Raw genomic sequence first — 21,315 nt, 5'->3', positions numbered from 1 at the left:
GAATACACATGTGGCAGAATTTCGTTGAAATTAGACACATGCAGGTTTCCTCACGATGTTTTCCTTCACCGCCGAGCAAGAGATGAATTTTAAACACAAATTAAGCACATGAAAATTCAGTGGTGCCTGTCTAAGTTTGAACCCGAAATTATCGGTTAAGATGCATGCGTTCTAACCACTGGGCCATCTCGGCTCTAGTGGTTCGAATAGGTTTATTAATAAAATACAATTATTTTTCTATTATTTAGAATCAAAATCAACGAAAGCTATCTCCCGCTTTTATACCGTGTACGTACAAAGTTTTTTATGGAGTAATACGTCTTATTTGTCAATAATTTTAACATTATTCTCATGCATCGGCCTTATTCGTATATGACGGTTAATATGAGTGTACATACGGTTCATTTTACTGATTTATAAAACTTCTCTCGTGAACACGCATCGTTAGATTTAACCTATATTGTGCTCCAAAGTTGACGTTGACTTAATAAAATTATCACCAAATCTTTATTTTAGCTTTAATTAAATTAAGTAGTATTTTATATAATTTATTGAGTTTATAATCAAATATCATTTTTTTTGTCTATAATATGTTTTTATTTAATAAAAATTAATATAAATATAAGTATATACATATAAATCTCTATATCATTTGAAATTTACAAACGTTGTAAACGTGAAACTAACACCGGTTCAAAGTCAGCAACTGAGCAATTTCATTGAAATTTATATTGGATAGAAAAAAAAAAACAAAAAAAAACATTATTTTTTTTCAATCCGCATATCGTTAATGTTTCCTGAATTACGAACCGACGGAATAATCTATATAAACCAAATCGTAGCTATGTAAAATCGGGACGAGTCGCCAGCCTTATATAAAGGCAATGATTCCTTTTGTCTTTCGTCTGACAAACTTTTCAACATTACTGGAATCCGGAACTTTATTAGGCGACTATTTGGACAAAATGTAAATGTCCCAGAACTATCAGAATGAAGTGGCGTATAAATTAAGAGAACGGTTACTACCGGTCTTCGTAACTTGAACAGTTCGACTCAATGTTAGTTTAATTTGCAACACATACGGACGAAGAAAATGATGTCATGAAAAAATATCCGCATAGACCATATTTTGTCAATTCAAATCATACACCAAACCTACTATTTTCTCCTGACAGATTTATAAACATAACTGCTCCATAGTCGCTTACATTTATGAACGCTAAATTTCCAACATATTTAGAAGAACTGTCTAATTTCTCATAATATAATAACTCAGAGTAACTCGAACCCATAGGCATATATTAAATATTACAATTGTTCTATTTTGACCCATAAAACCCAGCCTTGAATTGGTGTCTGTAAATTCGATCATTGGACTGCTGGTTGACCAGAAAGCTTCTTCACTTTTTTCATAGGTCCGCAATACCAGCAATAACTTGTGTATGATGGCAGAAAAACTTGACTGGAATTTGGAAAATCTGGAGAAATTAGTCCCATTTAATTTATTAAGTGTTTATTGTCACTGACAGAAAAATACTATATTTTTTGACGTTACAACAATTATATGAGATTTTTTTACTTTGGGCGGTGGAGCTTGTGTTGAAGACGTCTGGATAATTACTACCTACTCATCATATATTCTACTGGAAAACAGCTTGGGTAAGTTAGGGTTGAAGGGTCAATTAAACATTAATTAACAGGTACAAAAGATCAATAAGAGAAAGTCTACTAAGATTGGTGCATGTCCTACCTCCTTTACGAAAATTAAACGAAAGATACTTTTTTTAAATAATCTGTCAGAAATCGATATAACCATATGATCAATAGCTTTAGTTGAAATTCTTCTATCTTCCGTTTTAGTGGATACAGGGCCTTAGCCGATCGTGTGGCGCTCGAGCGTGAAGGGGCGATTAGCGTGTGAATGCAACCAGCCGTATACATGCGTCCTAGTGAATTTCAGAATAAAATCCTAAGCCACGACGGAAGCGAACAATAAGAGAATAACTTAACTTCCCACGAACATTTCCATCAGCCGACATACAAACCAAGATCAAAATCGAGGTCTTTTACTTAACAATTACTCATAAATTCAATGTTTTTTTTTTTCAATTACTGCTGTCACAGTATTTACTTGGTAGGCACCACCCACACATCAGTTATTCTACCGCCACACGGGAATGCTTAGTATTGTTGTGTACCAGTTCTCACCCTGAGTGAGTCAGTGAAACTAAAGGCACATGGAACAGAACATATACGTGTCGCCTGTCTATATTTATAGCTAATTATAATTTATAATATCAAGCTAATCTCAAAATTGGCTGGACAGTCACGAACCGTCTGGCGTTCTTAGCAGAACATTAAATACAGATAATTTTTGTTTTAAATTTAGCGTTTGAATTTTCATATCTGATGTCTATCGGTAGACAAATATGCCATTAAATGGTTCTCTCATCTAAGCAATAACTTACTCTAGCCTCATTAAATTTCCAAGTGGCCATTAGAGGTCATTGACATTAATTATCGTTATTGTTTATTATGCTATTACACGTCGGAAGAAATGGTTCGGATTCGATATCGATATGCTTTTGCTTAATTAGCAACTTATCATTTGATAAAATCAAAACGATATCAAAATATTATTTATTCAAGTGGACTCAAAAAGGCTCATATTTTTGAATCCTTATGTTACAGTGTTGAATTAAATCTACCCTTTTATTTGATAATAAAAAATATAAAGGATGACAGGAAAACATCATGTATATATTCGTACGATATATGGGCAAGCTTAACTGGCATCACTAATAGTGAAATAGGGTTCAAAAAAAGCCTACAGGTATAAATTTGCAGACCTGGCAATTCCTCCATTTCCAATTAGTTCCGTGTCTTTATATAAAGTTCTTGTAGGCAGTGTGTAGCCGAAAACGCTGCACCAATTTAAGGTAATATTTCAAGATGCAACTAAGGTAGTTCGCCGATTTCCTGCAGTTTCAAAATGTCTTTAGATAACTGGGATTATGGTTTTAACCGTGGCTAATTCGTATTTCATGTTTTGTCGCAACTTTGTAACAATTGTGTTGTATAGAATTAGAGCACTTAAAGATTGTAATTACAAAAGACGTTGGTATTTCAAACTTTAGGATACAGTCATGGCGATGATGGGGCTATCACAGAACTCTATTATTGTTTTCAATGCCTATTGATATTGTCATGCCAAATACGGCTGAACTTTATTGTTGGCTTACAATTAATCAAAATATGCATTATTTAAGTAGACTTTTACACTTTTGAATCGTCATTTAACAGAACTGTATTAAATGTAAAACTACCTAGGAATGGAATGGAATGTAGATTTTTCCGAGCAGAACCGGCAAGAAACTCAGTAGTTACTATTTTTCATCATCTAAAAATACAGTCATGTTAGTTAAATACAATTATATATGTACCTATGTTATGTCTCCTGCCTGGAAGTCACCAAGCATCAACTCCACGCTTTTTTATCATCAATATAATCTTGTGTCGAATAATATGCCTTCTTTACCAATGTATTTTTTACAAATGTCTTGAATATATGAAACGGCAAAGTTAAAAATGTCTGCGGAATTTTATTATATAAGCGGATACCTCGCCTCAAGAATTATTTATTGAGTTTGCGGAGTCGGAAACTTGGTGTTCTAAGCTTATTCTTACTTCTTGTGCACATACAATTATTATCACTGATTTTATCAAAGTGATCAACGCTACTGTGAATATACATAATATTGTTGTAAATATATTGTGACGTAGCAGTGAGTATTTTTTGTAAAACATCCTGAAGAGAGTCTATCATTTGAAATACCAGGTTATACCATTTTAATACAATAACATATAATATATGTTCTGCCTGAAAGGCAACGGATATTAGTTTCACGCTTATTTATCATATTTTGTATTTGGCTCATAAAACACTTTGAATATTCACGTGACAGTTAAGTGAACCTTCCATTTTCAATGTATATTAAGTTTTATTAATACTGGTGCAAAGACGATGATGGTTCTATCACGGAAAATTCGCTACAGAACCAATCATTTTATAAAGGAATAATAAGTTTATTTTTATAGCAAATTTGTACAACCGATAAATAAAACTGAAAAACGAAACCAAATCGACCGATATTTGTTTTATTAGTACAATACAACAGATTTCTGGATAAACGAAGAGAATTACTCTTTTGGCTTGAAAATAATCACTTAATTCGAAAACTACTAGCTGCATCATCATCATCCTCCTGCCCTTATCCCAATTTTACTTGCGGTCGGCGCAGCATGTCTTCTTCTTCCATACTTCTCTGTCGGTCGTCATCTCACAAGTAACATTCTTTCTAATCATATCGTCTTTCACACAATCCATCCATCGAGCTGCATATCTAACTTATTACCACCGCCATTCAAATTCAAGTATCTTGACTCAACATAGAATTACACTTTCTTATTGATTGTCAACCACACATAATACCACCAGTTCGGAAAGAAACACCTGAAAAGAACCGACGAAAGAAATTCAGCGGGATTGTATTTATTTTTGTTTTTTGACATAAGTATATCCATACGTAAAATGTTCAATCATTTATTTTAAAATAATCTGGAGGCGATCTTTGCTTTCCCAAGGCGCGCTATCATCTATAAAATCGTTCAGGTTATAATCACCTATAGCCCACAAACGTTCTTTAACGGTTATTTTTAACATTATAACGGACATTACAAAGTTTTGAACGTTTTCTAATATCCTGTTGGTTTTCATCCAATATAATTTTACTCCTTTATAAATTGTAACCATTTCTTACGCCGCCAATGCACCAGCAACCTTGGGAACTAAGATGTTATGTCCCCTATAGTCTACGGTTATACTCACCTATCAAATCGGGACACAACAATTGTTGATAGAATATATGCTGAGTGGGTGGTACGCTGATGGACTTGCACAAAGCCCTATCAGTAATAATTGTATAGTGTAGAATTATCAAAAGGGCTTTTTAGGGTTATTAAGGTATGTTTCGCTGATGAATAATAAATATTTATTAATCCCTAACGGCTGTACAGATTTTACACTGATACATTCATAACTTTAAATATACTTATAAGATCAAAATCATATCTTAACTATACTGTTAACAATTAGTGACTTACTGAAAATATAACGATAAGCGAAGACAATTAAGAAAATTTAATACAAAAGAAATTAAAAAAAATCTACCACAAGATCAACCTGCACCTTGCACCCCGAGGAGAACTCTGCCGTGTATTCCTTATGAAGCGATCCATTTGCATCGAGTTGCCCATCGTAGAGTTTAAGTTACTATGAACTCCATTTAGCAGTTTCCACCCGGATTCCGGTTAAAATTAGAAGATTTAATCTGTTGAAATTGTGTCCAACTTATAAAAGTCATTGGATCTTTGTAAAGAGGGACACTCCCGAGCCTCGGATATCATTTCACGCAGATGCAATTCTCTCAATAGAAAAAACACCTGAGTCTGCCACCATATCAAATAATTGTCACCTTCGCTGAAATCTTTTAGAATGTTTCATTCGCATACTTTATTATGCTGTATATCTTATGATATATTATTTAGCTAGTCAACATATTTGGAGGGAATTTATTTCTAGCTACGTAGACAAAATGGTCGAACGCTCTTGTGGCGACTGCTGGCCGAACTGTGACGTATCACAACTTTGCGTTGGGAATTTGTTTATTTCAGAAATATCTACGATCAAGTATTACTCTCCCTCTCTCTCTCTCAGCCGAAGGACGTCCACTGCTGGACATAAGATGCCTCCCCCTAAGATCACCACAACGACCGGTCTTGTACAGCCCGCAACCAGCGGTTTCCCGCGATTCCCTGGGGGTCCTACCTACGCTGGAGTTTCTCTGCGAGATCGAATCAGAAATGAGGAGGTCCGCAGAAGAACTAAGTGCACCAACATAGCCCGAAGAATTGCCACACTTAAGTGGCTGTGGGCGGGGAACATTGCTCGAAGAACCGACGGCCAATGGGGCCGACGAGTATTGTTACTATCAATTATTAAATATATAATACCTAACAGGTTAATTTACGTGAAATTAAATTTTCACCTTATATATAGATGTTATATAAATAAATAACTTTTTTATAAAATAATTATATTTGAAATAAGAATCGAGAAGACGCAATGGTTAGAATCTTAAGAATGCGGGTTTAAATCTGAGCATTAATAAGGTATAGAAAAACATCGCTAGGAAACCTATGTGTGTTGAATGAAAATCTAGAACGTGTGCATGCACCAACCCCCATTAAGGCAGCGCTGTTCTCCTCACGAGATTTTCCTTCACCGACGGGCCCGAGATGAATTACAAACATAAATTAAGCGCTAGGAAATTCCGGTTCAGGTAACTGATAAAATAACTATTTAAATAGTTTTGATAAGTCATTTCAATAAGATTAGATTTTTTTAACGTTCTATAGCGCAAAGGTTTACTCCTAGCGACGTAAAAATCGTAATTTTGAGCCCGCCCCTCGGGCTACCATCCCCACTCCTAGCACAAGTTTAAGGCTCAATTGGAGGTGTAAATAGGAAAATAAGTAATTCCTTAAAATGGGTTATTGCTAATATTCATTATAAAAAATAAAAAATAAAAACATTTTAAAGAAAATTGATTATTTTATACCACATATTTCAAACTAAATTTTATGAGCAGATATTAATAATCACTCATGTACTAAATAAATGCAAGTAGAATTAAAACATATCTTATATAGTCAATAGACCTCCAAGCATGGTGTAAGAGGGGAACCAAGACGTTATGTTAATTATGCCATGACTCACTCACGCACCCCTCCCCCCCAAGTATTTAGTGGCAAAGAAATCGATTACCATAGACCAGGGTCTACGAAATACCACTGATAGCATCCCTATAACACAACACAAATGCAAATAAAATCAAGACCAACAATATTAAATAGCTTACAATAATATAAATTAATCTTTAATTAATTATATTATACTTCTACACGCAACAAACGCCATCAATATAAAATAAATTACTGAGCAACATATGACATTTCGTCGAAAATAATTGGCTTTTTCAAACCCATATATATAAAAATATATATTAAATCTATCCCAAGATCAACCGGCACCTCGCAGCCTGAGGAGAGTTCTGTCGAGTGTTCCTTATGAAGCGATCAATTCACGTCGAGTTGTTCATCGCTGAGTTGTAAATAGCTAAGAATAACTAATAAGTAAACTGAGGGTTAACAGTTCACATTCAAAGAGGTTGCTTGGATCTTGGATAAGCTGTACATCATGTTGTCTCTCAAAAACAAGAAGGTAGGCAAGTAAATAGAGCGGATTATTATAATATGCAGATATAGTAGCCGCTCAATATTATATGATTTCATCCACGATAGACGTAACTCCCTCCGTGGATCGCAGCGCAATGTCAAAATTATCTTTACTAATATTATAACCTTGTTGTCACGCGGCTTTGCTCGCGTTTAGTTTTGCTATCGCCTATGTGTTATTTCGATGTATAAGCTATATTATTATAACAACATCAACATGTACAGCTTTTCAATTTCCCATTTCTGGGCTAAGGCCTCCTCACCCTTTGAGGAGAAGTTTTGTAGATATTCCAAAACGCTGCTCCAATGCGGGTTAGTGGATACACATGTGGCAGAATTTCGTTGTAAATAGACACATGCAAGTTCACGACGTTTTCCTTCACCGCCGAGCACGAGATGAATTATGAGCACAAATTCAGCATGGGTTTGAACTCACAATTTCATTAAAGTTTCATTAAAATCCATTCAGCATTTTTAATGTGAAAGAGTAACAAACATCCATACATACAGACTTTCGTTTTTATTATATTATATAAAGATGCGAAAGTAATACGGGCGACAACTAATAGAAACTAATTGTTGTCTAAGCAACGGTTAAAGATTTGTTCGAATCGGCCAAGATTATCGCGCTCAAACAAAAAACTCTTCAGATTTATATAAAAGAATCGATTTAACTCTTCTTATTGGAAACGATACACAACATAGATCGAGGCACACCCTTACCCTTATAAATATTTGTCACGAGCGAGTATCGAATCTGCGACTCGCACACCGGCAAATTCTAGTAAGCAGTCGATCATTAATACAGACGGACAGTTTGACGAGAAAAAGGCGTACGCCAGTCGAAACAAACGTTATGAAAAATTCAAAATGCATTCAGAATGTTTCAACTTTTACGCCTACAAAGCTAGACTGGACGAACCATTTGACACTTCAGAATAAACGATGTTCGTAAAACACACAAAAAAGTGCTCTAATGCTTATTTATTTAAGTCGAAATTAAACTGTGACAAAGTTAATTAATAGAACGATCTAAAACGAACCATAGAAGGTCAAAACTGCTTAGGAAATTAGAGGAATTTGTATGAATAATAGATAGATGCAGTCGCCGGCAGAATTGCAGCAGGGGTAGTGACATCCCCCTGAATTTTCACATTCGCTTCAGTCTCCGCTTAGCCGTGGACCCGGGAGGACGTCCCGTGCGTTACGACTAAAATCAGTTTATTCAAAACCGTGTTTTGTGTATTACTGCAAATACAGTGGTAAGTATTTTCAAATTTGAAAATGTTTCCTTAGATGATATAAATTAATATTCCGTTTAAGTAATGACTTTTTATATAAACATTTTACTGTATAATTGTGATTTTATTCACAGCTCCCGTCTCCCCCATTTTAAACGCTTTGATAAGTTAACGTGAGGGAATTGACCGCTACATATACTATAGCTTAACCTAATCCTATGAAATTAAACATTTTCATTATTCTTAATGAAACATTTTATTATGTAAACTAAAATTATATCATATCAAGTCAATTACATTAATTCAAGAACTTTAAAAAAAAAAGTTTATATTTTATACGATTACATTTAATATTTTAAAAATACATATATTTATTTGGCAATTATGTTATTTGTTATATTAAATTAGGTCGTTATTAATTCAAATGACAACCAGACTTTCTTTGTTTTACGAGCAAAGTTAGCCATTTAATCTGCAGTCGGCGAGGACGCCATATTAAAAAAGTTTAAATACCCAGGGATATTTAAAATGCGTCAGACCTTTGCAAATGTTAAAATGTATTAAGTTATTTCTTCGCTGTTATATTATTCAAAGATTTTTAATTAAATCGAAGACATTTTTTCCTTTCTGTCTTATAATGTTTCGGAATTTACTAACAATTCTGTAAAGAGACTTGTTATTATGTTTTTATGTATATTTGTATATACAGAACATAGTTTGATATTTAATTTTTAGAATTTCATTTTTTCTATAAATCTATTACATTTAAAGATAGAAATATATAGTAGGTAATTGTCATAAATCTTAACTAAAATGTTAATATCTACGTTAACTTTAAAATATTCATTTTTAAATAAACCTAAACATCATATTATACTTAAATAATTTTCTCACTTATTTCTACTTTAAAATTAACTTAATAACTTTAAAATACCCTCATACTTTTAACTTCAAATAAAATAAGATATTTTTTTCATTTCAATCATTCAGATTCAAATAAGATAACAATACTGTTACACGATGGTCCAAACGTGCCTTGAAACCTATTTGAATAAATTATATTTTTATTTTAATAAATTATTTAGGTATACTCATACTCTATAGATTTAAAAACATTTTTTCGTACATTTTTAATCAATTATGAACCGATTGAAACAATAACATACATATACTTATTGCGGTCTCATTACTATTTGAAAATAAATAATAACATAAATTATTATAAAAATAATTAAAAAAATTAATAACCTAACCAAATATATATGGTCGAAGTAAGATCAGAACGAAAGAACTAGAGGAGGCATTTGCGTCCATATTGTCATAAGAGTACAATATAAAAAGAAAATGACAAGTAACAAACACTGGAATAAGTTTTTAAAAATGTTTATTTAAAAAAAAATAGCCTCAGTCTAAATAAAGGCTATTATTATTATTATTTTTTATATTTTTCTATACCATAAGTAGCGACAAACACAGCCGATATAAATATGATATATATTTTCGTAAGTGTATTATGTGTATTAACCGGCGGGATCGGGTTTAACTCTTTTTTTATTTAATTTAAGTTTACCCCGATTGTATATAATCTATTTCAGTATATAGATATTGGTGCTGTCATAAATATTAGCCATTTTTTACATCGTGTTACCGCCAACCTCGTGATATAATTTGTGATGTCACTTGTGCCTGTAATAACACTGCCTTACTTACCCAAGCCGGGATACAAAAGAAACAAGTAGTGGTGTTTGTTGAGACTAGCACAATGCCCACCACCAAGTGTAATCCACCATAGTAAATATAATTTTATGAAATCTATGAAATGTACTAAGGTTATGAACGTACATAGCGTTATAAAAGTTTATAACAATTTACCTTCTTATATAAAAAATGTAAACTCAGTTAACGGGTTTAAGTCTCAACTCTCAAAATATATTTTAAAGAATACCCATTAAAATATATACAGCGATTGAATTATATTCTATTTCATTAACTCAGTACCTATAAGACGAATATTTTATTGTTACATTTATTATATTGTTCTCATGTAAGTGAATCTGTCTTTTTAAAAATAAACTCTTAAACCTGATGAAAAAGGAAAAAAGTCAACCAAATAGATAGTTAAAATAGATAGAAAATAGATAGTTAAAAGTTTAACAGACTTCAACAAGAACGAATAACAAAATTACAAAACAAGTCTATTCGAAAGTATATTCGAGTAAAATATAACTTGTTTTATAGTCAATAGCAGTAATGCTGCGGTAACACAGTCGTCATAAGGCGAAGACTTACGTTGTTACAACACGTCACAAGCTTTTCTCATGTTGCGAACATTCAGGCGAACTCGAATGTCCTCTGCTGTTCTGTCATCGGTAAATCGCTGCACATCAAAGGATTTTATCGCGACGTGGTTCGTGCGGTCGACTAAACTTCGTACGATCTTTTTTTACAGGACAGCGTCGAGTGACGTGCACGTTTATTTTGTGGCGTCAATGAAAGGCATTTAAACTATCTAATTTTAATATATGTAGACAATAGCTAACATCGTTTCTCATTTCCCTTCTTCGTTCTTTTATTTATGTTATTCAAGTAATAATATTTCAACTGAATTCTCGCAAAGTTTTTAAGCTTCAATTATTTAACAATGTAGCTTCTGAAATCTTTCACCGAAAGTGTGGCTGTAGCGTAAGAGTACAATATTTTTTTCTTAATCGGTAGTGTTAAACTAATTTAAAATACAGTTACAAGTTTTACTATTGCAAACGATAAATTAACTCTAATGTCATTGAACCCAATATAATAAAAAAATTGCTTACATTCTCAAATCCACTGGATCATCACGCTACTAGTAACGCAATAACTTTTAAGTCCAACACCTGTATACAGTATGACAATACTTGACACACACTATACAGAGTGTTCCTTTGATCGCGTTATTTCTATGAGTTTTAACGCCATATTGAAACAAGAACCCATTCGATTACTCGAAGTGCTCCAAGTTCAAATGCTTTTGAATTGAGAACATTAAAGAATCGGTTTAAACTATATAAACAGCGAAGAAATGAATATTTCGTACCCATTGTTATAGTCACATTCGCCCGTTATGAACAGATTTAGAAAATAATTACTGATAATAATTGAAAAAAAATACCTATATGATAAATAGGTATATATATCTCACTAGTGATCGTCCGCGGCTTCGCTCGCGTTTAAGATGTTGTCATGACTGTTAGGCTAAGGCCGATGGCCTTCCTTGGAATTCAAGTTTGCTTCATACCAAATTTCATCGAATTCGGTTCATTGGTTTGGCACTGAAAGAGCGACAGACAAACAAAGTTACTTTCACATTTATAATATTAGTATAGACATAGATTATTAGAATTGTATATAGCAGCGAGAAGTAAGCGCGGCAGCGGAGAAGGAGCATTTTGGCATACGTGTCAGTCTGACCCCAAGGAGCGCCACAAAATGTAACCCCCTCGTCTAATCTCCTCCCCCCCCCCCTCTCTTGGTAGAAAATTTTTAGCTTTTTCCACCACTCCACTGCAAGTAAGAGATACAGGTTACCTCGCGATATTGACTAGAAGAATTTCAAATATGCAAACTCAGCAATGCGGGACATATTCTAATCACTAGGCTATCAGGGTTTGATCGTTAGTATGATGACAATATTCTCTAGACTGTGTAGTTTGTACTCGTATTTTTTTGCTTGCTTTTTTTTCGTCCTAAGAGAAAATGCATTCGAAAATTATTATGAAAACGACTTCTGCCTTTGCTCTCTTTAACAATTTCTATAGGGGAAGGTAGTTGCTTGTGACGGTAGTTGTTTTTCTACAATTTTGCAAACGTGTCAAAAGACCTTTTAGAAAGCAATCTAATAGTTCGATCTTTCAAAAGACAATAGTTAACAATAATTTGAATTACTGTAAAACTAATAATTAGTTATCAATTACCTATAGAGTAAGACCTTTATTTATTTATAGGTCGATGTAGAGTGTCAAAGTTTAGAACGCGTCGATAAAAATAAGGCCAAAGGTTGGCCACTAAGTATACGCACACTTGTAAATTAGTCCGAAAATCCACAACAGCGCGATTTTTAAGACATTTTCTGCCTCGCACAACCACTCTGTGGAACCAGCCTTCGCCGGCGGTTTTTCCGAACCGATACGACTTGGGAACCTTTCCCCCCGTTCTTGCAGATGTCCATGGGTGGTGGTAGCCACTTTCCTTCAGGTGAGCCTCCTGCTCGTTTGGCACCTAATACATATTAAAAAAAATTATGACGTTTGGTGAGTGTCAAGCGTAGCTGTCGTGCACACCAAGATAATAAAGTTTGGCCAACTTTTTCTTCAAAATTGTCTTACTTCCTAGCTTCCTTTTATTTATTTTTATTGCAGTTCGACACTCTATCTATAGATATACACACTCGAATTCAACCACAAACATACACTATCTACGCTATTACAAGTCATACTCATATATGACACCGACTTACGTAATGCCAACTGTTTAACCAGCTTAGAAGAAAAATTGTGTATCCTGCTATAATATGTGACTGAGATAATTTTTTAAAACTATTCCTTAATTAATTACGACATTTATCATTTGTCAATCGTTGATCACATAACCAGTAATATTCGTAGATTTTGGGCATACTTCAAGTTTCGTACAATTTGTTCTGTAGTATGAAATTTCAATCCAAAATACAACAATACGAAGTATTAAATGGTGGTACATATGTGATGCCCTGCCACCAAATTGACTATTACATAATACCGTATCAAACCTTACAGTACCAAACCCATTCTCCTAAGCATTTTCCTTATTTCCTTCGAAGTCTTTTTATTTACTATTGAGCCGTAAATTTTAATTGCGCAATTTTTGGTTAGTACACCCATCAGTTTTTTTTTTTTTGTGATAAGTGCATATTTTATCAAGACAATGTTAATCCCGCATGGACGCGCGTGGTGGTGAAAAACCCACTTCGTTTGATGAATCAGCTGTTTTATAAGCAACTTCAAACAGAGTAGGAGGTTATCAATTTGGTTCGATACCTCAGAACTCCGTTACTTATGAAACCGTCATTTCAATTAAAAAAAAAAAAAGGCCTTTCGTTTATTTTTGTTGATGTATTTATTATTTTTAAAAAACTGTTATATACAATTGGGATGGACGAACAAGTAATTATAAATTCAAAACTGCAATCAAAATCAAAATATTCTTTATACTTGAATAAGGTTTAATAAAAACACATTTGGATCGTCACGTCATAGTGTTGAGATAAATTTAAAGCTACCACCGGTTCGGAAAGTATATTTAAGATTATTTTTCACGCTTAATCATTTTCCTAATATATGTCTTTTGCATAATAACTAAATTACTCTTAGAGATATTTTTTCAAAGTTAAATATAAGCTATTATTAATTAAATAATGCAACAACAGTATTACACTAATAAATGTAAAAGGATTCAAAATTACATAAATTTTTTGTACATAATGTGGTATTCTTAAATAATGCGGCTAATAAATTCGTGGTACGAAACAAACAGAACACAGAGTAGAGTGTAAATTATGGAAGACAATTCAACGCATCCTTTCAACGTGCCATTATCTCATTGTTGTGTCCATTTGTGAGAACTGTTCCCACTTATTTCATATTTATATATGTATATATGCTTGTAAAAGTATCACGAGTTTTACTTTGGTTTAACACGAGTTATACTGACACACACATGAATAAAAAATTCAACAACACATTGGCAAGTGATTGTAAAAGTGGTTTTAATGTTTTTCATTGAATTATCTGTATTAATATGTATATATGTATGTATTAAGTTAATCTCATATGTATATAGTATATACTAGCGACCCGCCCTGGCTTCGCACGGGTGCAATGCTGATCATTAAATAGTATAAAACAAAGTCGGTTACCGCTGTCTGTCCCTACGTATGCTTAGATCTTTAAAATTACACGACGGATTTTGATACGCTTTTAATTAATACATAGATTGATTCAAGAGGACGGTTTATATTGTATAATGCATGCACAGTATAGTAGATAAACACTGATAATTTTATAGTTTTCAGTCGTTAGACTACAAAACCCTCTATGTCCCTGCGTTTTAAATCTGTAATATCTTCGATTATATTCATTTAAACTATTTGCTGTAAAGGGCCATATTAAGCTATGTATATGGTTCTTTGCTGTATTGCTTAAAGTCGCTTCGAAAATAAGCCATTATTTATCGTAAAAAGTATAGACATCTACCAACGTGAAATTTTTTGAAGACTTTTTTAAGATGTACAATACTGTAGTACATTATTTTGACCTATATCGAAGGGCTCAGTCCGGGGTTTGCAATGTAGAAATGTCTAAAATTATCAGTGTTTCTCTGCTACAGTGTAACCTTCCTCTTAAATCAGTCAATTAATAGTAGATTTAAAGATTTAAGCGTACAAAGGGACATAGGGACAGAGAAAGCGACTTTGTTTTATACTATGTAAAGATATGACGCTGTTATTGTCAGTAACGACTAACATTTCAATTAAGTGCGCGATGCATCACAACCTCAATCAGCACTGATATAATATATTAAAGTAATAAATTTCAATCTACAAAACAGTGTTAATGATTATACAAAACAAAGCTCGTCTTAAATCAAAATAGATGTCTGTAACATTTAAGAATCTATTTTTTTAAGAGCCAAGCTGACGTAGTGGTTCTGATGCGTGCATCTTAACCAATGATCGCTTGGGTTCAAACCAAAGCAAGCCCCACTGAATTTCTATGTAACTAATTTGTGTTTACAATTAAACTACAACTAACAACAGCGTCGAATGAAACTGCATCCGTCCATTTCCAATGTCACACGTGTACCTATCAACTCACATTTTAATACCATAGTCAAGTTAACTCCAACACTTCTCCTCAAAGGGAAAGGGCGTAAGCCCAGCAGTGGGACATTTATAGACTTCTACTTGTTAGCCTTCATTTGGTGGAATATTATCCAAATCTGCTTGTAGATACAAGCACCCTTAGCTTAGCCGACTTAACTTAACTTTTCTTTTTGTAGTAAAAATTTGACTCTTTAATTAAATTTTTCTGAAAACAAATAAACACTGTAGCATTTAAAAGCCCTTACAAAAGTCAATTACTTTCAAATTATTTTTATTTTGAACTAGCTACTCGCCTTGCATTGCAAAAGCCCCTTTAAATTTTTCATAAGCAAACATCCGTTCTGACTCCGACTCGCGTGTAGCTTATTATACGTTGATGTTAATATCCAGGAATCTTCAAACTAGTTTCAACAACAAATATACGTACCGTGTTCTAAGTTGAAACTCAATCAATGCAGATTTCGAAACGCAAACAGAGAAACATTAATATGTGCTCGTGATGTTTATATATTAATAAAACAAAGAGGCCAAATTTATTTCTTTGTTTGTATTGGTAATCTTCTAAGCTAAGCTACATTATTCCTGAGGGAATATATTTTTTTTTGTAATTTAACGGTCATTACTAATTGCGCCCGTGCTGGCGGGTAAGTAACTATCTATAATACTAGCAATTATACGTGTAGATACTTGGTAGTAGGGCTTTGTGCAAGCCCGACGGGTATGTACTATCCACTCATCAGATAGTTCGAAAGGGTTAGAGTAATAGCAGACACAAGGTATATAACATCTTAACTCCAAGCTTGGTGGTACAATGGTGTTACGTAAGGTTTGCTTAATATTTCTAACCAGATAGAATAACATCAGGCGGCCCATTTACCCGTCTGCTTAACTACTACACAATGGAGTAGAGAGCGGCATGATGTTTGCCGTCACGGCGTACGAATCGATCTTACCCCACAGACGGAAAATTAATATTTCACATTAAAATTAAACCAAAATTTATTATAATCTGTGGTTATGTTAAAGAGTTTATATCTTTGCTACTTCTCCTTACAATCTGTCTGGAAAAAAATATGAATTACCTAACCACATACAATGGAAGTCCTATTCAAAACATATGTATTAATTAACCGTGTCAGCGTAGATCAATTATGCCTTGTGTGTAGCACCAACTTATCATTCTATTGCCACAGAGCAATTATTGCGTCACGATATATAAGGTGAATGAAACGGTGTAATTACAAGAGTGTAGTACCCCAGAGAGCGTGTTATTAGCGGTCTTTCTATATAAAAACTGGTCATTACTACGAGAGTGATGAGGCCCAATGGTTAGGACTCGTGGATTCTAATCGTAGGTTTGGGAATCAATTAATAAACACTTAAATTGTGTTTTTAAGCTACTTTTGTACGTCACGACGTATTCGTGGTATAAATACTCATTTCACATAATATTATGTGTTTACCAACTCGTAGGAAAACAGTGTGACGAAATAAATTTCACGCATCAAGTCGTTTATTTAAAAGATTAAGCAGCTTGAATCTTGAATTGTAATCCATCCTTTTCTCCTTAGTGGAGGCATTTGGTCAGCGGAAAATAAACATGGTATTATATTAATAATATTTTTTTACAGTGCATACAGTTACCGTTAATGAGAAATAATTTCTGTTTGTTCAACTACACTCATTGCTAATTGAAAACACAAGTCAAGCGCTTGTATCAATAGACGCTTAGATCACGGTGTGTTGTTTGATTAAAGTCGACGTCATCGAAGCAGAGCACATTCTCACAATAAACCTTTTGTATCTTAATAATATTTTTATGTACGATAATAAAATTATAAATTAAATTATTAGAGGTATATAAATTTAAATTTGGCATAGACACCTAGATATAAGGTAATAAGATTTCAACCAACCAATGCGTGTTCTAATCCAAGCCAGACACCATTTAATTTTCAGGTGTTTAATTTGTGTTTATAATTTTTGCACTCAATGATGAAGGATACATTATGAGGACTTGTTTTCGGATGAAAATCTGTTGCATTTTTATGACTCGTATTGAAGCAGTGCTGTTACTGCCTGATATAATATGTGGTCACCTACATATCCATACATATCTACATGATCCATTCGATAGTCTGCCAACCGACTTATTACAAAGCTTTTCGTCTTATTAAATACTCATTTTTAGATAGCAAATTAATCTTTTGAACTGACTTTTATATAACGTTATAAATATCATTTGTTTAGAATAAATAATAGAATAGGTTGGTTAGCTCTTTAAAGATCCAGTCTACGTCATCTCGGAGTACCAGGGGAATATAATCTAAGAGAAATTCGATATTATTGTCTACCTCCTATTATCTTCTTGGTCCCTCGTGACTCATAAGACCAATGTTCGCTAAACAATATTATAAAAAGCAGCTTTGTCTATTTTATTTATACAAATAATAAATATTGTTATTATTTAGAAACATGCTCTTCTTTTAATTATTATTTTAAATAAAAATTCAAATTCCTTATCAAATATCAAAATCGCTTATCATTAAATATATATGTATAAAATTTCATTAATATTGTCAAAATATAATTAGTGTAATGAGATTAAAGCTACTCAATAAAGCACATTTAAAAAAGTTATTAATCGTAGTGTTGCTACGCTTTCGTAGCAATGTCTACACGCGTAGAATGCTGATTGATTTTTTAATTTTTAAATATTAGCAATATTCTTTTAAAAGCAAAATTTTTATCATAATATATATGTACATGTATAATACATACAATCTCGTAAAATCAAAACTCATTAATTAGAAAATACTAATTACATTATTTTTTTCTGATACTCGATTTATTCCGTACAATTTGTATTTCAAACGTTCAAGTATGAAGAAAAAGATAAGAAAAGTTTCTAAAATATTTCGTGATATAAATAAAAGATGGACGCTATTTTTTTCGTTCAAGGCACCAGAACCCCATTGTTATCGCCGCCGTCATTTCATGCGGATATACCAGGCTATCATAAATGTTACAGAGTTCGTTTTTATCTCAATGAGGGTGGAGAAAAGGTTGATATATTTTAACGAATTTTTTCTTCTAGTCCATTCGAAGATGACTTACAAATAAATTTTACTCCTAATTCTTAAAGCAATAATGTATATGATGTGTGCATTGGCTATGTATTAAGTGTTAGGATGAATTAAAGCCGCGTTGCACTAAATATCATTGGTGTATCCTATGACTTTACTGAAGCATTTGATTACGTGAAACATAAAATGGTTTTTATATTTAGTTTTTTTACGAATTACGGTGTTAAAGACAAAGGTCTGGATATCATTGTTTCATATTTAAATTAAAGAACTATATAATAATATATTTTTATTACTTAAATAAATTGTGTGAAAAATAATTGTTTCACAAGGGTCAACTTTAGGTCCCTTTTAGTAATTTGTATACTTAAGTATAAATAAATGATCTTCCTATTTATGACAGTGACATTGCTACTGTTTAAAGATAACAAAGTACAAGATATATTACGAATTCGATTATAACAAATAATTTACTTTTAATTTCTAAACAATAATTGTAAACTTCGTCATTAACAAAACGATTTGAAAAAAATATTTTTTTCAATTTGGGAAAGTATATTTCCCGTTTTTTCACATTATCGGTGTCATTTAAAGAATAATACAACCCCGAAGGGTGAAAAAAATAAGCGAAGATTTTTTATGGGCTCGAATTTTATATAATTTATATTCTCTGAAAAAGATAAAAACATAATTCAATAATATTTATAACGTTATAAGCATTGCTAAACAGGTGATTATTAAACAATGTTTTGTCTGCTTCTTTTGAATGTCGATTTTATAATGACTGAAAGGGACATAAAAAAGAGGATAAACATTTTTAAGTATGACTGTTATCAACCCGATGTTATAATAATTTTAGAAATCACTTCAGATTCGAAACTTCAGTAGAATCCTCATTTATAGTCCCAATTAGAAAGACAACTCTGCAGTATACACTTTTAGGAAAGTTCGACAACTAAGTGATATTAACAACGGTCGATTAGTATAACTTGTTTAGTTTCATAGTGTAATGAATTACGATATAGTGTAATAAAATATATCTGTTCGGTCTGTTTATAATCTTGGAACTCAAGATTTCCTTCGGGACATTTTTAATGAGGTAAGAACATTATGAGTTACATCACCACATACTTACAATATAATATCTATGTTCAATAATGTTAATTATTTTGATAGATTTAGTCCTCGCTCACCTTATAATGGTGGTGATGGTAAGGGGCCATTTAGACATTTACTTAAACGTTGCGCCTGTATTGACCATTTCTTACAAAACCATTGCGTCATCAATACTGGAAACAATGTTGTCCCTTGTGCCTGAAATTACACTGGCTCAGTCACCCTTCGAACCGGAACACAATGAAACAAGGTTGATGGTAGAATAACTCTGATTAGTGAGATGAGATAACTTGTCAGCCTTATTTAAAAAAAAGAGGATAAAATTCAATTCAATTCAAATCAAAATCTTTTATTAAGTATAGATGTAATACACTTTATAATTAATGGTCAATTTCATTTTAATAGAGACTATGATAGGCTATTTCATATATGCAAAATATTACCAGTTGACAAAAAGGTAGAATATTTATTAGGATTAGAATATTATTACAAGGACAAATATAAAATATTATTAAATAATAAATATAATACGAGAAGAGTTACCGACAAAAAGTTATATCAGCCAAAAATAAATAATTACTATGGGGAAAGAACAAATAAATATATGGTAACAAAATTATTCAATAGAAATGTTATGCTAAGACAAAAAAATGAAATAAGCGGAAAACTGTTAAAGATTAAGTTAAGGGATTTGTTTCTCGATGAAGAAAAAATGTCGCCATTGTGATATTTAAACAAATGTATATGGGAAGTGAATACTGTATTATTATTATTTTTTTCTGTAATAACGAGCGCGTCTATCCGTTAAGCATACCAGCTTGGCGAGAACTTATGTTTTTGTAAAAACTTTTTTATATAATAAATAAATAAATAAAAAAATAAAAAAAAATTAAAAATATCCACGGTTTTGGAAAAGAAAATAGATTAACAAGAAAAGCTGACGAAAGAAACTCAGCGTGTTTTTTGTTAGCTTTTGTAATTGCTTACAAATAATGCATTTAACAGTGAATTAGGTTGGAGGCGATCGATGAATTCCCAAAGATTGTTATCCATGAACTCACTAATTGTGTTACGGTTGCACACAAGCGGTCCTTTACATTCAAAATAAGTCTCAGAGATCGCTACGACATCGCTACGTAAGTTTTATCCACATCTATATCGTTCTTTTTATTTGGACTTGGCATAATACTTATAATACAAAATAAGAAATATATAGGCAGGCTTTTTCGAGCAGACGTTTGTCGGTCTCTCCTCCTTGGGAAAGCTTTTATTGGTGGGTTGTTTTCCCACTATCACAGAGGTTATGAAGAATTCTTAATTAGCTCATACAATACCCATGGACTATGATAAAAATTTAAAACTATGGTAAATAATTTGGACGAAAAAACAATAAGGACTCAAATATATGTACATATATATTTTATAAGCTCAAAATTCTATTGGTTTTGTGCAATAATAAATGAATAGTTAACGCTCATTAGTTATTTTAGCGCTAAACATATTCACTTAGCATTTCTGTGTTCCAGTTAGCAATTATATTAATACCAACGATGTTATAAAAAGCCTCAATCATTAACGCCTCTTAGTCCGAAATGGATTAAAATAATAATCTTAAATTCAA

The 21,315-nt window shown here is 32.5% G+C and overlaps 1 protein-coding gene across 1 annotated transcript in view; it reads left to right on the top strand.

Annotated features, from left to right (window-relative positions):
* Positions 1–8,491: 8,491 nt before the first annotated feature.
* LOC125071911 (uncharacterized protein CG3556) overlaps positions 8,492–21,315 on the top strand; it is a 121,034-nt gene continuing 108,210 nt past the window's right edge. Inside the window, exon 1 of the mRNA XM_047682340.1 lies at positions 8,492–8,618. The gene's annotated coding sequence lies outside the window, so the exon portion shown is untranslated. The remainder of the gene's footprint in view (positions 8,619–21,315) is intronic.

This window comes from Vanessa atalanta, chromosome 20, assembly GCF_905147765.1.
Source record: "Vanessa atalanta chromosome 20, ilVanAtal1.2, whole genome shotgun sequence".
In the NCBI taxonomy this organism is placed as follows: Eukaryota; Metazoa; Arthropoda; class Insecta; order Lepidoptera; family Nymphalidae; genus Vanessa; species Vanessa atalanta.
The sequence above is the reverse complement of the archived record's forward strand: the minus strand, read 5'-3'. Positions and strand labels throughout refer to the sequence as shown.